Source organism: Fukomys damarensis, unplaced genomic scaffold (genome assembly GCF_012274545.1).
Source record: "Fukomys damarensis isolate Sample0158 unplaced genomic scaffold, DMR_v1.0_HiC HiC_scaffold_2, whole genome shotgun sequence".
Taxonomy (NCBI): Eukaryota; Metazoa; Chordata; class Mammalia; order Rodentia; family Bathyergidae; genus Fukomys; species Fukomys damarensis.
The window spans coordinates 32878794-32898640 of NW_022900914.1; the positions used below are offsets into that span (position 1 = coordinate 32878794).

A 19847-nucleotide genomic window follows, 5' to 3' on the forward strand; every position below is an offset into this window, starting at 1 on the left:
TATATATATATATATATTTGTACTAAAACATAACACTGCACACTATAAACATATACAATTATTTGTCAGTTAAAAAATAAAAAGCATGTGCATGGTTTCAGAGGTAGTAATATGCTATGCAAAGACAAAATCAAATTTGGAAACATTTATTAACTGGAAAAAGGCTACTTTTAACTAGTTTTAGAGAAAGAAAAGATTTGAGAACAGTTTGACTGACATATAGACAGGGTAAGTAAATGCCAGACTGGCTTTTATTTTTTTAAACATAAAAGCCTTTGGCTATATTCACATAAACTATTTGAAGAAAAAGAATGGTTAATATGTAATTATAAACCAAGGATATAAGAGTTCCTAACAAAGTTTCAATTACTAATCAACTTCTGCCCACTTTTCCCTTGAACACAACATACAAAATGCAAATTTCAACTTTCTCACTAGGCAAATATTCTTGGAACCATGTTAATACAGTAGATCCAAACTACTCAGTAAGGAGTTAAAGTTAGAATATTCAGAGGATAAAAGGCTAGCAGAAAGAACTTGCCTGCAGAGGAGTGTATCACAGGCTCAGATGCAGCAGGAAGAGCAAAAAGGGTCTCATCTGAAAAACAAATAGAATATAAGCTCAGCAGAAATAAAGACAGATAGGAAGGAGACAAAAGATAAGAAGAGCAAGCAAGGTTTCAGTTTGTAATGAGTTAACAACTTTATCTACAGAGGAAAGGCCAAGACAGAAAGGAAGTTAGAAACAGTACTGTTACTTCAGACAAATCATATATATAAAGTTTACTAAATGCTACCTATAGAACATATTTTTCAAGAGGCAACATAACATACTGTTAAACTTCATGAACTAAAGCAGCTTTAAGATAGTGTTCTCATTTAACATTGTATCCAAGAGTTTTAGACATATTTTCAGTAATTGTCTTGTCATAGTCAAGCTAAAAATGTAAATGAATTTGAATTAATTTTGTTCAATCATTTATTGGTATATGTTCAATTTAGAAGAACACTTCAAAAATTATATATTTTCCCTTACATTTCTAAATTGTCTATTCTTTTATTTTTCGGTACTGGGATTTGAACCCAAGGCCTTGAGGCAAGAACTCTACCAATGAACTATATCCCTATCTTTTTAAAAAATTAATTAATTTATTTTTTGCGGTACCAGGGATTGAACTCAGGACCTTGTGCTTGCAAGACAGGTGCCGCACCTGTGAGCTAAATCCCTGGCCATTTATTTATTTTTAGAGGAAGGAGTCTCCCTACTTGCCCAGGAAAGACTTTAACTTGTGATCCTCTTGCCTCAGCCTCCCAGACATCCAGCAGCAATTCTGGCTCTCCAGAGCCATTCTCAATTTAAACATGTTAAGATGGAATGTATGTGCTCCCGTCTCGCATTCATAATGTTGAAGCCCTAACCTCTATACTTGAAGATGAAGCTTCTGGGAGGTGACCACGGTTAGATAGTCATAAAGTCATAAAGTCCAGTGGGATTAGTGGCCTTACAGAGATACCAGAGGGTTTACTGTTTCTTCTCTCCCTCCTCAAGCACGAGGCCATGAGAGCACACTGGGAAATGGATTACAACCCATAAAGCAAAAGAAGAGACCCCAGAATAAAATCTATCATGCCAACAGCTTGATCTGAGAAACTTCTATTTATTTTAGCCACCTGGTCTGCTATTTTGTCATGAGAGCTGGAGCAGACACTGTGCTACATACTGGTATATTAACTTTGTACAATGCCATTTTGTACCCATAGTTGGAAGATCCTCAACTAAAGATTTGTGTTTCATACTAGAAAAAAAGCCTCTAGAAGAAGACAATTTCCTGACAATTGACAGGAAGGTATTCCTACAGCTGAGAGGACCCAGTAAATTTGGACATTTCTATGTGGAAGACAAGCTAGAAAGGTTAACCAAAATAGATAAAAAAAGATATATCGTGAGAATGAACCTGTCTTCCAAGGGTATAATGCCTCCATTCTCCATGATTAGGAGAGCTAACTTCACAATGAGAAATAAACTCTGGATAAATCTATATAGAATATGACATCCTACTTAAAAAGATTCTTAGACAAGATGGTGAGGGAAAACTGGCATGTATTTAAAAAGGTCTCCGATAACCTAAAACAATAGGTAGGACACTCATCCAAACCAGTAAGACAGTAAGGCCTTAGAAGATTTTTTAAAATGTGTACACATGTGTACACATTTTTAAAAAGATGATCTCCTATGTGATCTTAGTTAAGTTACACAAAATTCTCATTTGTAAAATGAGGCCCAATTCCTTTCAGTGAAAATGATGAATTATAGTTTTAAGTTTGCACACATTAAATATTTGGAGATCAAAAAGTAAAACCAAGTAATGTAGACAGAACTGTAAATAAAAGCTTAAAATAGTTCTGCTCTCATCTAGACAATATAGTAAAGATATTATTTCAGAGGACAGTCTACTTGGAAAGTGGGCTAGGAATATGTTAAAAACAGAAGGAAAACAATCTAGAATTATGCCAAAAATTTAAAGTATTTCTTAAAATGTATCCTTATTAATAGCAGAACTCCCCCTACAGAAAAACTATATTCCTGGCACTTGACAAAGTAAAAATGTTTTGAAGTTATTTCAAATACTCATTGAATTTCTAACAAAAAGAAAATGTTAATTGTGTAAAGTAGTATTCAGTCCAAATTTAATTAAAATAAGTACTGCATTTCTAAATTCTTAGCAAAAAATTCAGAAGAGGTCCCTACACTTAGGCCTTCAAGAACAGGGCTGTCAGTCTCCTAATAAAAAGCAATCATGACTCATGGAACAAATTGGTTCAAATCCCAGATTCATCACACACAATAGCCCTGAAAAAGTTACTGCTTAGCCTTTCTGGGCTTCATTTCCTCATTTGTAAAGTAAGGATAATTGTAGTATCTACCTCAAAAGTTGTGCGGGATGGATGAGGAATGAAAACAGCAACTTGCCTAAGAGGAGGAAGCAAGAGAACTAAGATACAAACCAGCTTAATTCCCAAGTCATTGTGCTTTATCTTCAAACAGATAAGTCTGCCAACTACAACTGTATAAACTCTTACTTAGCAGCCCACTGAAGTTTGTTTCCTGACAAGCTTACAGTCACTAAGCAAATACCTAATAATTATCCAAAGTAACAGACTGATTAATTGCTTCTACTTCACAATTTTTCCCCCTCCAGCACTGGGAATTGAACCTGGGGGCCCCTCTGCCAGCCACTAAGCTACATCCCCTGGCCCTTTGTAGAATTTTGTTTGTTGAGAGTTTTGTTTGTTGGCTAAACTGTTCCAACCAGACTTGAACTTGTGATCCTCTTGCCTCAGTCTCCCACAGAACTGGAATTACAGGCATGTGCCACCATGCCCAGCTTAAAATAACATTTATAGAAACATTAATGGAGGCCAGGTACTGTGCTGGTCAGGCACATTTGTTTCAGCTGCTCAATGAATTATCCAAACCACCCTTTTATAGGTACGACCTTATCACCAATGAAAAAAGAAAGGCATAAAACTTAAAATGCTGAGTAACCACCCATCACAAAACTAAAAGTAATGGATCTGAAGTCTGAATTCAAAGTTTATTAAGTCCATACTCTTTTAAAGCACTCTGTAGTACTTCCTTTCCTGGACTTTATATTATTAAATTTAGAATTTTAAAATGACAAATTCAGAATGTTAAAAATATTCTGATCAATAATACCGCCAAATTCAAAGGCCAGAATACCTACAATTTACTTCACAAATTTTTTTTTGTTTTAAAAAGAAATACTGATTTTAGGTTAATCTTTGTTTTTCTGTGAATAGTGACCTTCACAGGTAAACAATTTTATAACCAGGGATACTATATTAAGTAAAAAAGCATACTAATGAAATACCAAGATGTTACATACACATATACATACACATGTACACACACATATGTACACTACTAGGCTTATGAAAAGGGCAAACAGCTCCCCTATTCTATATAATGCCAAATTCTCCTAAATGAAACAAGTACTTTCATTATCAACCTCATTTTTCCTACTTTAAACAGCCAAATATAGAATATATAATAATGCTCACACTAAAAGTTTTTTAATATAGTTTTAAAATAAGTTTTTACTAAATTACAAGGAAGTCAGAACTTTTCTGTAAGTCTTTACATTACATTGCTACCAAATATTCCTCAAAAGAAACTACATTCTCTTGCTCAAAAACATTTAAAACTCCCAGTTACCCATTTCACATCTAAAACCCTTACTCATATAAACAAAGTCCTATAACAGTATTGCCCTCACACCGAGTTAAAAACTGTCTAAATTGGTCTCAGTAATTCTCCATATCATCTGTGCTGGCCAAACAAGTCTTTCTAACCACATTTATGCTTCTCCTTCCTTTCTATTTCAACAGTGATATAAAATAATAAATGAGTAAGTTATTTAAAATATCATAGTTAATGACAAAGCTAAAAAATTTTCACCGTCAATACAGTCAGGTACCTTGTTTCCTTTCCCTATCACTTGCAGTAATGTGAACACAATCACTGATCTACTTATGATCTACTTACCATTAGAAAAACAACTTTCCAAATTACCTATCCATACTGTTCAGTAATTTCCTTAACTAAGATCAAAACTATTTAGACTGGGGCCTGGGGATTTAGCTCAGTGGTTCTGCCGCCTGCCTCGCAAGTACAAGGACCTAAGATTGATTCTCAGCACCAAAAAAAAAAAAAAAATTAGGTCCAAGGTATATTGAATGCTAATTATTTCCATCACATGAGTATTATTTCAAAATTAAAGTTAACCAAAGAGATTTGACTTTTTAAGTATATTACTTTCTTAAAATGTATGAGTGGAATGTCAGCTTATTACTGCAATTTACTACAGATCAACTAAAATAGGTATGATCACAATTTCACCAACGTCCACCACTCAAATACTATTTTCTTTGATATGGTCACTTCGAAAACATTTACCCTAACATGTTAGAGGCTCTGGGTTCAATACACAGTACACCAAAACAAAAAAACAAAACACAGTGAAAGAATGGTCTCTGGTTATGATAGTAACTATATCAGGCTAACTCTTACAACATAACTATAAATACAGCCAAAAATATATGAAGCCACTGTGTTTAGACAATGGATAAATAGATAGTACAAGAATATGAGTCCTGAGAAACAGAAAGCCTGAAGGCACTTTCTGGTTCACAGCCCAATGTGGAGGAGCCCCAGAGTACACTTCTGACTGAGCCAAGGAGGCCTGTAAGGTTGTCTGTAATTTGCAAGGCAGGAAAACACACAAAGCAAAGCTCCACATAAATGGAGTTATAGAGATTTATGCAGGGGTTTCCTACAGTACACTATTTTGCTGCACACACACAGCATATGAACAGTAGAATATTCAGCAAGGTGAGAAACCTGCTGTAGATTTTTGAACTAAATGAATAGTTCAGAGGACAACGCTAGAGGACTTGAACTAAAAATTTTGACCAGCCAGAAGAGAGATCTCACTGAAAACCCTAAACATACAACAGAATCTTCAGAATAAGCATACTTTTGTTTTTATTAGTAAATGTTTGCAGTACATAATAATTAATCATGGGAAGCTAGTACATGTACATAACACATCTCAATTCTTTTCATCTCCTACCTCTCTTCCCTCCTCTGCCCCCTTTCTTCCCATTTGCAAAAACACTATTTCCATTCTTTTTTCTTGTTTTTATTGCCACATCCTTTCCTTCCTTTCTCTTGCCTCCTCCCTCCATCTCTTGTTTCTTTCTCATTTGAAAAGGGATCTCCCTACTTCCTATTATCTATCCTTTATTTTTTGCTCTTTATGTGGTATTTAAACTTGAGTGTGTAATTTATTTCACATAATATTATGGTCTCAAGTTGCACCCATTTCCCTATGCATGCCAGAATGGGTACCCTTTAAAAGCAAAACTACTAAACCTAGTTAAAACACTGCACAATGAACAAGTCCATCAAAACATCACATTATTCCATTAATATTCAATTTTGTTTTATCTACTAGTTAAAAATAAATATTTTTTAAAAGCAAGAATATTGTCATTCTAAATCTAACACATGAAGTAGTAAACTATGGCACATGACCCAAAGTTATATTTGAACATATTTCAAGTATGTCTATAGCTACTTTTATACAAAGGACCTTGAGTAAAGACACATATTGTATGGCCCACAAACCTGAAATATTAATACCTGGCCCTTTAAGAAAAAGTCTGATGAACCTGCTCTAAAACCATTCTAACTTTAAAATCAAAACTTGAAAAATCCCAGAATGATTTGCCAGCAAATTAGCAAACTAATTGCGTACCAGGACAAAAATTAACACTATAATATCCATGACATGAAATAGCAAACAAATAATGTAAATGCTGCATTCACAAAGACTGAAATGGAAATTAAAACAGCCCTTAAAAAATTACTAAAATTGTACCAAAGACTAATTAGTGAACAGACAGGCAATCTTGGTAGAGAACAATATGCTAGAAAAATAGAATACACTAGAAGTAAAAATCACATTAACCAAAAATTAAAATCATTAGTTGGGCAACCAGGAGATTGGATAATACAGAAGAAAACATTTATTGGTTAAAGAAAAAAAATCAACAGAAACTTCTCAAACTCAAGTACAGAAGAGGAAAAAAAGTCCCAGTGGCCTAACAGACAAATAGTTAAAAATTTCCCCCACACAAAAACACCAATTGCTGCCTCCCCAAAAATGCAGCAGTGACTGAAGTAGAAAAATATTATAAAGATAAAATGGCCTAAAACTTGACGAAAGTTGGCATTTGAAATATAATTCAGATGCAAAAAGGTCAATAAATCTCAGGGACATAATGGAAATCACAAAAGGGGACATTGCTGAAAATCTAAACTACAGTAACGTTAAAAACAGAGGAAAAAGTCAGGGAAATAACAGGATTATTGATCTGAGACCAGTCAATGGAAACAATGTAACCCCAAAAAAGTAATTAAACATTTTTGAAGTGGAGAAAAAACTTGCAATATAGAATCAGGAAAAAAGTATTAGAAATAAAAGAGGGACTACTACTACTACGGTTCTAAATACAAAAGAGATTATGAACAAGTTGATGGCAATAGATAATTTAGATGAGTGAACAAATTCCTTAATTTCCACTTACCAAGATGAAATGGACAAATTCCTTGAAAGACATAAATTACTAAAGCAGACACAAGCAAAATAGAAAGTGTGAATAGCCTTATGTGGTTTAAAGTACAACTGTAATTTAAAAACCTCAACAAAGAGAACTCCATATCTAGAAGGCTGCACTAGTGAATTTTATAAAACACCAAGAGTAATACCAATCTCACACAAATTTGTTTTTTTTTTTTTTTTTTTTTTTTTGAGACAGGGTCTCACTATGTAGTTGACACTGATCTGGAGAGCCCATTATGTAGCCCAGGCTGGTCTCGAACTCAAGAGTGGATCCTCCTGCCTCAGCCTCCCAAGGGCTGGGATTACAAGCGTGCACCACCACACCCAACCTGAATTCTTTCTGCATATTTAAAAAAAAAAAGGGAATACCAATCCCCAAAAAATTTTTTTTTTTTTTTTTTTTTTTTTTTTGAGACAGGGTCTCACTATGTAGTTGACACTGATCTGGAGAGCCCATTATGTAGCCCAGGCTGGTCTCGAACTCAAGAGTGGATCCTCCTGCCTCAGCCTCCCAAGGGCTGGGATTACAAGCGTGCACCACCACACCCAACCTGAATTCTTTCTGCATATTTAAAAGATCAAACACTTCCTGAAAATTCTATAGACATATACATATTAATACCAAAACCAGTCAAAGATACTACAAGAAAATAAGTTATTATATAACATTACCACTTACAACCACATTCAAAACTCTTTTAAGAAGTTGAGAGGGTAAATGACATGCTTAGTGTGTTCAAGACTGTAGGTTCAATTCTGAGCACCAAAATTATGACAGAAAATAACAAAATACTAGCAAACTGAACCCAGCAATTCATAAGCATAAATGTTACCAAGTGATATATTTCCCAGGAATACAAAGTTGGTTCAATATTCAAAATCAAATAATGAAATCCAACATATTAATAACAGCCTAAAAAAGAAAAACCATTATGATCATCTCATTAGATGTCCAAAGATCTTATGACAAAATTCAACATATGTTGTTATAAAAATTCTCAGCAAACTGTGATTAGAAGGAACCTTTCTCAACCTAAGATCAGAACATCTAAGGAAAATATGCAGCTAATATACTTAATGATTAAAGACTAAATGCATTCACTTAAGAGCCTGAATAAAACAAGGAATCTACTAGCTTTCTTACCACATCTCTAACATAAAGACTTGAAAGGAAAATAAATCTTAACTTTCAGATAACAAAACTATGTAATTAAAAAATCCTAATAGTTATGTAACTTGATAAAGCCAATAGTGAAATTAGAAAGCATGCAAGACATACACAAAAGCAACATATAAAACTCAAGCTGCATTTCCTAATAGTAACTAACAGAGAAAGAAAAAGTAAAAATATCACTTATAATAGAAACAAACAAAAAAAACTTAAGCATTAATTTAACAATAGATGTGCAAAATTTCTAGCCTGAAAACTACAAAGCAATGCAGAGAGGGAATCAAAAGATCCAAAAGGTACATAGCATTATCAATATTCAGGGACTGAAGGATGTAATGTAGAATGTCAAGAAACAGTACTCTGAGCATCATGTCTTTTTACATATTGTTGAGAGTAGAGACTGGGTGCTAAGTGGCATCGTTTCTATCTTTTCAAAGATGGTACAGTGAACAGGCTTTGGAAAGTAGAAATGGTGTCTTTCTTGTGATCAATGAGCAAGCATGCTTCTTATACAATATAAAAGATTTAGTTCCACATATCTCAAAAATCCTCTCCTGGGAGGAGGGGGTGAAGGTAGGGCACGGACAAGGAGAAAAAAATGAGAACCAAGACCTGTCATGTAAAGGTACAAGATCTCAATAATGAATGTAACTGTACTGTATACCTAAAATGCACCAATAAACTCAATAAAAGAAAAAAAAATCCTCTTCTGTAACAAAACCCACTTCAGGAGATAGGCAAGGTGATGCACACCTTTAATTTCAGCACTCTAGGAGGCTAATGCTGAAGAATCACAAGTTCAAGCCCAATCTGGGCAACTTAGTGAAACCCTGTCTCAAAATTAAAACAAAACAAAATCCTGAAAAATATAGCCCAGTGTGAAGGCCGAGGGTTTGATCTCCAATACTGCCCCCCCAAAAAGAACCACTGCACTCTGTTGCTCAATGGGAAAAGAATCTCAGGAATTCTACTCTTAGGTATTTACTCAAAAGAAAAAAAAAAGCATAAATAAAAGCATATGTAAAAAGAGATCTATATAAGAATGTTCACTGCATTCTTTTGCTAATAGCAAAAAACTAAAAGTAACCCAATGTCTAACAAAAAGTGACTGAATAATTAAACTGTTGTACATTCATATCATAGAATACCACACCAATCAAGAGTAAAAGGAACAAATTACTTGTACCTGCAACATCACTGACAAATCTTAAAAGTATCCCATTTGAATCCAAGTAGCCAGACACAACAGTATTACTATTTCACATAATGCTCTACAAAACACAAAACTAATCTCTGGTAAATAGAAGCAGGGTTTTCAGGATGACACTGGGGTAAGGTAGGGTAACTAGTGCATGGAAAAAAAAAATGGAGAATTGACTGCTAAGGACCCAGAGAGCTTTCTGGCATAATGAAAAAGTACATATATTGACAGAGATGTGAGTTAAATGAGCATATGCATTTATTAAAACATGAAAATATTTTTTTTGTTCTTTTTATTGAATTTATTGGTACAATCTAGGTATACAATAGTTACATTCACTATTGGCATCCTGTACCTTTACATAATAGGTCTCAATTCTCATTTTTTTCCCTTTGTCCCTGCCCTCCCTTCACCCCCTTCTCCCCTCCCCATTTACAAAGTTTATTTCCATTTTTTCAATTTCTCATATTTTTTTCCTTTCCCTTATTATCTTTCCCCCACCCTTCCCACTTTCCCTACACCTTTAGCCCTTTTCTTCCTATTTCACATTATTAATGATCTCATTAGGATCCTATGTACTATTATAGTTTTTCAAACCAGAGAAACTATTCGGTATTTCAGTTAAAGAAATCTCTGTATGAACATTAAAAATAGGGAATCCTAAAATAAAACTAAAAAGGAAAGTAAAAGAGAAAAGGCAATGATGTAAGATTAAAATAATCCTTAATTCTGAAGATGAAAATGGTCCCTTAACATATTTAAATTGCTTCTTGCTCTTATAGTCTTACCTTATTCTTTTTACATGAAACTATTAACAATTAACTGTTAAGAATTCTTAACTATTAACATTTTACTATGCGTAAATTATGCCTTTAAAGCATTAAAATGAAAATATGGGGGCCGGGGATTCAGCTCAGCAGTTCAGTTGCCTGCCTTGCAAGCGCAAGGACCCAGAGTTCAATCCCCAGAACCAAAAAAAAGAAAAAATGGTGTATGAGCATTCTTCACAAATAAGTAGAAGAAAAGTGCTAATGAGGAAAAGCCCACAGATAAAAGACACAAAACAAATCTAATGTAACAAAATATGTGGGATTTTACTTGAATTCTGATTTGTTAAAACAGTGACGGGGACCGGGGATTTGGCTCAGTGGTTTCAGCACCTGCCTCACAAGCACAAGGACCCAAGTTCGATTCCCCAGTACCAAAAAACAAAACAAAACAAAACAAAAAACACTACGGTGGCTTGATTTCCACCATTGGAGAAAACAAAACATGATATTTACTAAATAGAAAATGTGCCAACACTGCAATTAAACCTCAATACTAAGATTTTAGTTTAGAAAAGACTTTTTATCTGATTCAGTTAGGTTGCTGCGGTGACTTGGCTCCCATTCTGACAGAAAGGTTCGCTACTACTGATCTAGGTCCTTCAAAAATAATGAGTTACATCCCTTATCTTTAAAGATCAGTGTGTAAAATAGTCTATAAAATATTTTCTTTTTCATTCTGATTTTCATACTTTATGCAAAAGTACCTAACAAGGTTTTTATCAAGTTCTGTATAAAGATTAAAATAACAAATTTTAATAGAATTATTTTTCCCTGCATGGAACACAACACTGAAATTCAATCTTAACCAAAGGCCCTACAGTTCATAGTTGTTTCTCACTTTAACAAAATTTAAGATAAACTAAAAAGAAATTGCTTTATTGTATGCCCATTTCATATTATTGTCTGTGTAGTAATTAACACTTTTGATACCATTTCTGAAGTGTACAATTGGCTACCCTATAAAATATCTTGTGCAGTTTAACAGTAAATAAACAAAAAAATGATATTAATGGGTTTGGACCTAAAAGTTCTATAAGACTATGAAATGCATACATGATAGGTTTAAGCATCTCTAGTAACTTTCTTAGACAAAAAGCAGAATTAAAAAAGTAAATTTTCCTTATTATCTGAGATCAAAAGCACTGGCAGCTTAAAAACATGCTTTTTAGTTCAGCTCCATCTAGGGTCATATGAACAAAATAAATGAATTAATAATAGTGCCTGCTCCTCCAATCAGTCAAGTTTATAAGTCAACCCATAAAGCTGGGGGGGGGGTGAAATGTTGCAGACAGACCTGCAGCTTATAGATATGTAATTATGTGATTGTTCTTAAAACCAGGAACTTTCTCTGGTTTTAAGAATAGAAAATCTTTCTCATTTAATAGTGCACACATATGTTTAAAAACATACCCCACACACATATACACGATGCATATTTTCTACAATATATACTTTGGTATAATAAAACAGTGCAGTGATGTGTGGAATGTTTGTGATTTGTATGATCTGAGAAAAAACAAATATCACCTTTAAGGGAGTTGGAGAATTTGTAATATGTACCTGATATTAAATGATATTAATGATTTTAATATCCATTTAAGTATTGTTATAAAATTTACTTAAAAATTAATATTCATTATCAATAAAAAATAGCTAAAGATATATTGATAACAAAATTTGTCTTAACAAATTTCCAACCAAACAAGCTGTAGTGACAAAAAAGGAAGTTTGTAGAAGGCAGAGATGAAAGAGGAAAATGACATATTGCTAAGTTTCTCTGGCAACCTTATGATTTCTCTAAATTACATGCTTGATTTAATTCATAGTCATTTGTTTGGGAAGAATGTTACATATGTACTGGTGTTAAATTCTATCATTATGCTTATAAAAATATAATAAAAATAAGTATGGGATATAATAAAATATAAACAGAAAAATCTGATCTTAAAAACGTGAACTTTTAGTTGCTTTTGGATTTCAAATATAAGTATATTTCTTTTCTGTGGGAAGTTTTGTTAGAAAATTTAAGTGATACAATCAACAAGCATATGCTATTTATCAAATTAATAAAACCAAAGAGTTTATAAATCAAAATTTTGAGGACAGTTTCTCAACTATAATATGTAACTTTGTTTTATTTGTAATTACATTATTTCAAAAATATTATATGAAAAGAAAATGAGAAAGAACATGTTTGAAGATCATATCAAGAATGTATTTCAATTATCAGTCTGTGTTGCATAAGTTTTTATTTCATATCTTTTTTGCTGTCATATATATATATTTGAAATTTTTATTTAGTATCTTCATTTTTTGTTGTCATGTATGTTTGCAACCTTTAATTAAAAAAAAAAATAGAAAATCTTTACAATGTGGTGCTTATGTGTTTTCCCTTAATCTGCTGCTACATGTCCCTCTTTTAAGTAAAACCTCTACTCCTTTTTTTGTTCCCATATTCAGCCCTATGACTAGCTAATAAAAAGAGAAAAAGGTGTGTTAACTCTTTCTTAACCAAATTGAACACACAATAGACTACCAATATAACCAAACGACTTCCAAGTCTTGTTTGAACAAAACTTTATAAATTTTATCAGTAGTAAGCTCATGAATAAAAACAAACCATTACAAAAAAACTATTTTTGAGACTTACTAGGTCAAGTAAAAATTTCAGAGACTCCTTTTTACAAAAATCCAGTTATTTGGCAGCTCAAGCTCCTACTACAGGAATACCAAATTTTTTTTTCCTTTCTCAACACAAAAGTATTTTCTTTTGGAAATGAAAAAAGCACTTATCTTTCTCTTCCAGTCTACAATCAATGAATGAAAAGGGAGAGCCCAATAGCTGAATAAAACATTAATTCAAGTACTTCATACTAAGCAGGTTAAGGCTAATATTTATATTTAAAAGCCAAAATTTTACTAGGGTGCATAATAAATTTTTGGATATATCTCTAATGTCATGTGGTTGCAGAAAATACATAATATCACAGAATTTGGTTGCACACAACTGTAATTGGAAAACTGAGACAGGAGGATCACAAATTGGAAGTCAGCCTGATCAATTTAGTGAGACACTATCTCAAAATTGAAAAATAAAAAGGGATGAGGTGTAGCTCAGAGGATCAATCCTTGCCTAGAATGCATGAGGCCCTCGGTTCAATCTTCTGTAACACCAAAACAATTATAATTATACACATACATACATCCCTACATATTCACCTCTCTGTCTCTTCCTCATACCAATACCATCATGCTCCTTCCAACCAGAGATGTGAATGACTTTGTCCAGTGTATCCACATAATATATGCTACCTGCCCATTAGTTACTTAGCTGCCTTCTTGATTATGAGATGAGCTGTGCAAAATTATAGTGAGTACTAATAACTCTTAATGAACTACTTGTTTCTGGAATTTTCCATTTAATATTTTTTACCACAAGCAACTGAAACCACAAAACATGAACTCATGAATAAAGGGGGATGACTACGGTACATTCGTGGATTATCTATAGTTGTTTTTGTATAAAGTGAAAAAATACACAGTATTTCTAGGCAGATACCTAAGAAACGACTAACAAAGATTGGATTTTTTTTTTTTTTTGTACTGGGGATTGAACTCAGGTCCTTGTGCTTGCGAGGCAGGTGGTGAAACCACTGAGCTAAATATCCCCAGCCCCAACAGATTGGATTTACAGGATATAACAGGAGAATCTACTTAACAAGTGGAAAGATATTTCTGTCGTCATTATATTGCCACTTGAGAATTTTTACCTTGTATATGTAAATAAATGACTTACCTTTGTAAAACTAGGGCTTTTCATGGACAAAAACTAATATAGTAATTTTAGATTCACACAAAATATGAATATCAGAACTATGCCTTAGGTGTGCCCTTCAAGGGTTTATGTGACAAAAGTTTGGTGTTCACAGTGGCAATGTCAAGAAATAGTGGGACTTTAGAGGGATTAAGGTAGTTCTCATGGGATCCTGAGTTAGTTTTCAAATACGGATTGTTTTGGAATAGCAAAACCAGCCTCTCCCCATTCCTGGTTCCCTATCTCACCTTAGGATCTCTCTTGCTTGCATGTGTGCCTGCCATTGTAATACCATACACCTTGAGAACCTCAGAACAGTCAAACATGCCAATGCCACTCCTTTCAACCTCTAGAACTATGACCTAAATAAAGCTTTCTTTATAAATTATTCAGCCTCAGTATTTATTTTGTTATAGTAACTGAAAACAGATGAAAACAATCAGCATTCATCTGTAACATCTTATTTATCAAACAAGTAACTGGTGCCTACCACATCTAAAGGCAATGTGCTCATCAAGAGAGAGCTATAAGGTTATATAATCCTTTTCCTCCAAGAGTGAATGTATGGTTTGGTGGAGGACAGAAATGAGAAAACATGCCATTACCATATATATGGTATGATATAGTATGTGAAGGTACTGGACGGACTGTTATGGGAACAAATAAAGAAAGCAGTTTAAAATTTAAAAGTCATCTTTCTCTTGTATGCAAAATCCAGAATATAAATAAACTAAAGAATAAAAAGAATACAAAACAGGGAGACAGATCTTTTACAAAAGGGAAAGGGACCAAGAGATGGGGGGAGTGAAAAAAGAGTTAAGATGTTTATGTACATGTACCAACCTACTCTCCATAATGAATGTAACCAGTATGTACTGCAAAACTGGTAATAAATATTTTTTAAATAAATAATCATCATTTCAAGAAACAAAAGCCAACAGCTTAAATGTGAAATGATCCACTCCTTTGGGGTTAAAAAGGATGATGATGGCATTAGTCTAATCAGAAGTTTCAGGGAAGAATCAAGAAATATCCAGGAGATAGGGATGTCTCTCAGTGGTAGGGAACATGCTTAGCATGTGTAAAGCCCTGGGGCTCTAGGTTCAGTGTCCAGCTTGAAAAAAAGAGAGAGAGAGAGAGAGAGAGAGAGAGAGAGAGAGAGAGGAGAGAAGGAAAGAAAAAGAGAAAGGAAGGTGAGAGGGAGGGAAGGGAGGGGAAAAGGTGGGGGAGAGAAGGGAGGGAAGGAAGGAAAATATTCCACTGGTACTTTTATCCTGGGCTAGCAAAGTACCTTTAAAAGTACCATTTAAGTTGAATGCCTTGAATAAACAGTTTCAAATGAACTGTTTTTAGGTATATTATAAAATTATATGTTAAAAGGTGTAGGGAAGGTGGGATGGGTAGGGGAAGGGTAAAAAGGGAAAAGAAAAAAATGTGAGATAATGAAAAGATGGAAATAAAGTGGTTGTAGATGGGGAGGGGAGGAGGGGGTGAAGGGAGGGCAGGGACAAAGGGAAAAAATGAGAACCAAGACTTGTCATGTAGAGGTACAAAATCCCAACAATGAATGTAACTGTATCCCTAAAATGTACCAATAAACTCAATTAAAGCTGAAGGAAAAAAATATATATATATATACATTAGGACAAAAAAATGCAATTAATATATAATATGCCCCTTTTCAGAAATATTTTATATAGTAAATATTACATGCTGTTATATCATTTATAACATTATACTGCTTAGTAAATTTGCAGTAGGTATAGCACTAAAATACTTTTTCTAAATACAATTCCATTTATTAAAGGTTCCATCTGAATTCATTACCACTTTAAGAAAGTTTGTAAATTACTATAAGACTATAAATTTTACAGAGGATTTCCTAGGAATCAATCTGAAACATAATTCATCTTATCCATAAAGGAGCATGCCACTAATTTTTTATTTTACTAATCAGAAAATTATAAATGGCTTAATAGATTCTTCAGAATCTATAGATTCATCACTTCTATTCTTTGCCATTCTTTTCCAGATAAAAATGAAAGAAGGCAAGAACATGGACAAGGCAGGAGATCCTTTTCTTTAGAAGAATCTACTCCAAAAATCATTGTTTACATGGACTTTACATTAAGAACTGGCACTTAACTACATAAAAAGACCTTGTCTCAAAAAAATCAAAACAAAACTGGTACTTAAGATTTACACTATATAGCACTCAAAATCTTTTAAAATTTCTAATATATACTCCTATACCAAATTAAATGATCGTATAATAAATAGTCTTATAATCTTGAAGCACAAAGCCAATACTATATTTACAAGTAATATTCACCCTTACACGAATTTCTATGGTGATTAACAATTTTGGATAGTCTCTGATTTTCATTTAATGAACACTTATTCTTTTTCATTTGTTCAGTATTTACAGCCACAGCCTCCAAGTCCTAACAGTTCTTTCACAGAGCCTCTTTGTAACCTATGAAAGAGATTTACAACCAATTAAAGAAACTCTGCTTCTTATATTCTCCTCTGTTATTTTCACTAAACCAGTAATAAATCAGTTCAGGCCCTACTTACCTCTCAGAACTACTGTAAAAGCTTTCTGAATAGTTCATTGCTTTCCTTTCCAACCTACCCTGAACATGTCATCAATTTTCTAAAACTGCTTTCATGTTGCCTTGCCTCATCTCAATAATCTTCAGTGGATTCTCAATGCCTAGAGCAGTAAATTAGGAGAAGAATGAAAAACAATGAAGTAACTTTATATTTTAGAAATAGTTATAATAAAAACATTTTTTGTTTTAGAACATAAATCGCCCAAAGCAAAGAACTTTGGATGGCACAACATGGATTAAATAGGAGGATAAAATCCAAATTTAGCATCCAATATCCTTCAGAATCCTGATCTGCCACACATTTTCAGTCTTAACACCTGCTCAGAACACATCCAGAGATCAGCTCAAAGTCAACTCTGATAATGTTGACACTTACTTCAAACCATTTCTATTTAGTTTCCCTTGCATATTCTCAAAGACCAGAATTAACTAGGCACATTTTCAACTGGAAGGATTTTTTTTCCATGAAAAATGACCATCAAGTGAGGGGCATTAGTCTTGCTTTAATCAAGACTGCATTGCAATGGAGATGTTCCATACACAAAAGCAAAGTGTAACTTTCAAACAGATGGAAATGGAAGTCAAATAAAAACTAATGTAAATGGCAATGTTCAAGTCAATACACAAGAGGAACTGTAAACCCTCTTTCAGTTGGTCTGTTTCTAATTATGCTCTGCACCCTTCTCACCTCCTTTGTCTTTACACACAGCAGTCCCCTCAGTCCCCCTCAATCTTCAAAACCTGTAGTTTAGCTCCAAAATTACAATATTATTTAAGGAGTATATTTCTAAAATAAAGACACTTTTAAAGCCAATCATTTTTTAACATGGCTTATTAACCCATCTGGTCTGAGTGTAGCCCAACTCCCCACACTTAACTGCCACAACTCTCAAAAGTTTTCCTCCGTAGTCTTAAGAGTGCAGTACTCAATTAGCAAGCTCATTCCAGCCTCGGTGCTTTTACCGTAGTTGTAGCTTGAAGACTTGTGTCACTCAACCTAAGAAAGGCACCACAAAACCCAATTTTCTATGACATCATCGGTTCACCTCACAACACCACTACTGTGATTTTTTATTTATATGATTATTACTCCCCAATGGGGAGCACATGTGTAATTCATTACAGTGCCTGGGTCTTAGAAATCAATAATGGGTTCAATTAACAAGCAAACTTCTGTGAATTAAGAATAAGAAATCTAGATGCACAGAAATGGTTTAACTATCCATGACACATAATCACTGTTCTTGCATTGACTAAAAGAACTGAAAATTTCTAAATAAGCACCAATACAAAAGTTTACAGACCTCAACAGACGACACTCTCTGTCTTCTATATCTAGTATTTCAAGTCATGATTTCAAAATAATACTGTCCTCCTGAATCCCCAAAGTTCCAAGAACAGAACTCTTCTCTTTGTTCCCATGCAGGAATATAACATGGGAAGTTGGTACACTTTTGTCCATCATTACAAATCCTGCTAACTTATTTTTTCCTTAGTTTCCCTCAAATGTGTCTTTTCATAACAAAAAAGGAAGCCTGAATTACTCCTCACATTTTAAGATCTTTAGTAATTATTGTTCTGAATGCCTTACAGTACATCGATATATAAATGTTATTCAGAAGCATCACAATAGGCCTATCTTCCCTACTGTAGATGTGTGAATTGAAGAGGAAAATCGTGTGATCTAAGACATACCCTTTTGTAAGAAATACACCACCTTCAAAATTCTACAAGCCCATCAAGATTTCTCAGCAGTTAAATCACTTGATTCTACACCTTTACATAAAAGAAACATCCGACTGCTAGTGCAGACACTAAGTCCCTAAGCTTTGAGCTACTTCGCAATATGCATCTAAAAAGAGGCATTCTCAATCTCTAACAAACTATTTTTTCCCTTCCACAATAATTTCCCAAGATGAAAAGGGCAATGAATTATGTTCCTACCAATAAAAATGTAATGCTAACATACAATCAAGTACTTAGGTGAATGAGAAAACTTGGAAGCTATTTTATAGGTCATAAAAATGGGGTCTCTCAATCTGAAAAATAGTATGTCTAATCAAAATTTGAAAACACCTGTCTCAAAACGTTTCAAGTCTCACGGCAAATCTGCCACAAATTCTATTAGCTAATTTCTGACAAGGAATCCACAGGTTTTCTAAGAACGTCAACCATTTTGACTTTTCTCCTAGATACCACGCATTAAGAGACTGAGCGGGTCCTTAGTAACAGTTTGCAATTCCTCTCACTGCAGCCGAGACCCTGGCAGAACTCGGCCCGCTCGGAACACAATGCCCAGATCCTGTTTCCCGGCTGGGTTCAGACGGTGGAAAGCTGCCACTTCACACCCGGGTGAGCTGGGCGGGGGCAGGACTTTGCCAGAAGTCTCTCCTTCCCCGTTCTCTTCGCACCAAGCCACTGGAGGCGCTCTCCCTTCACTGCAGTTGGGTCAATGTGGACGTCCCACTCGGCCAGCTCCCTACAAGCGCAACTAGAGGGGGTAAAAAGCAAAGCCCCCAAACACATCAGGCAGAGTGAAGAGCAGGCCTGGGAATGAATGCGAGGAAGGACTCCTCCAGCGAAACTGCACCTTTTCCTCAGCAACAACACGAAAGCCCCTCCTAAAACGAGCAGGGTGCCGCAGCCTTTCCTGTTCACCTCCAGGCCAAGCCAGCCCGATGAACCCACAACCCTAGCTGCTCACTACACACCCAGCTCCTACGAGGGGAGGTGCCTAACTTCCGGGACGCCAAGGCGTAGGGACCACAGCGAAGAACCCGGAGCGGTGTGGGGCGCACGTGTTCCCCGAAACCGAGACAGACAATGAAGAACAAGCCCGGGCTTTCGCAGCCGCCCCACCCTTCTCTCCGCGCCTCCCGCCAGGGGGGGCGCCGTCGCCCCAACGTCCGCAGACAAAGCCCCCGGGCGGAGAAGAAGCCCTGCACACAAAAGGGGGGCGCGGCACTCACCTACGGAGCCCGAGGAGCCCCTGCGCTTGGGCGCTGCCG

At 34.8% G+C, this 19847-nt stretch overlaps 1 protein-coding gene across 1 annotated transcript in view; it reads right to left on the reverse strand.

The window, feature by feature from the left end:
- Rtn4 (reticulon 4) overlaps nt 1-19841 on the reverse strand; it is a 63762-nt gene extending 43921 nt beyond the window's left edge. The window contains exons 1-2 of the mRNA XM_010615840.3: nt 19809-19841; nt 542-598 (exon numbers count right to left, since the gene is read on the reverse strand). The gene's annotated coding sequence lies outside the window, so the exon portion shown is untranslated. The remainder of the gene's footprint in view (nt 1-541; nt 599-19808) is intronic.
- Nucleotides 19842-19847: the final 6 nt, after the last annotated feature.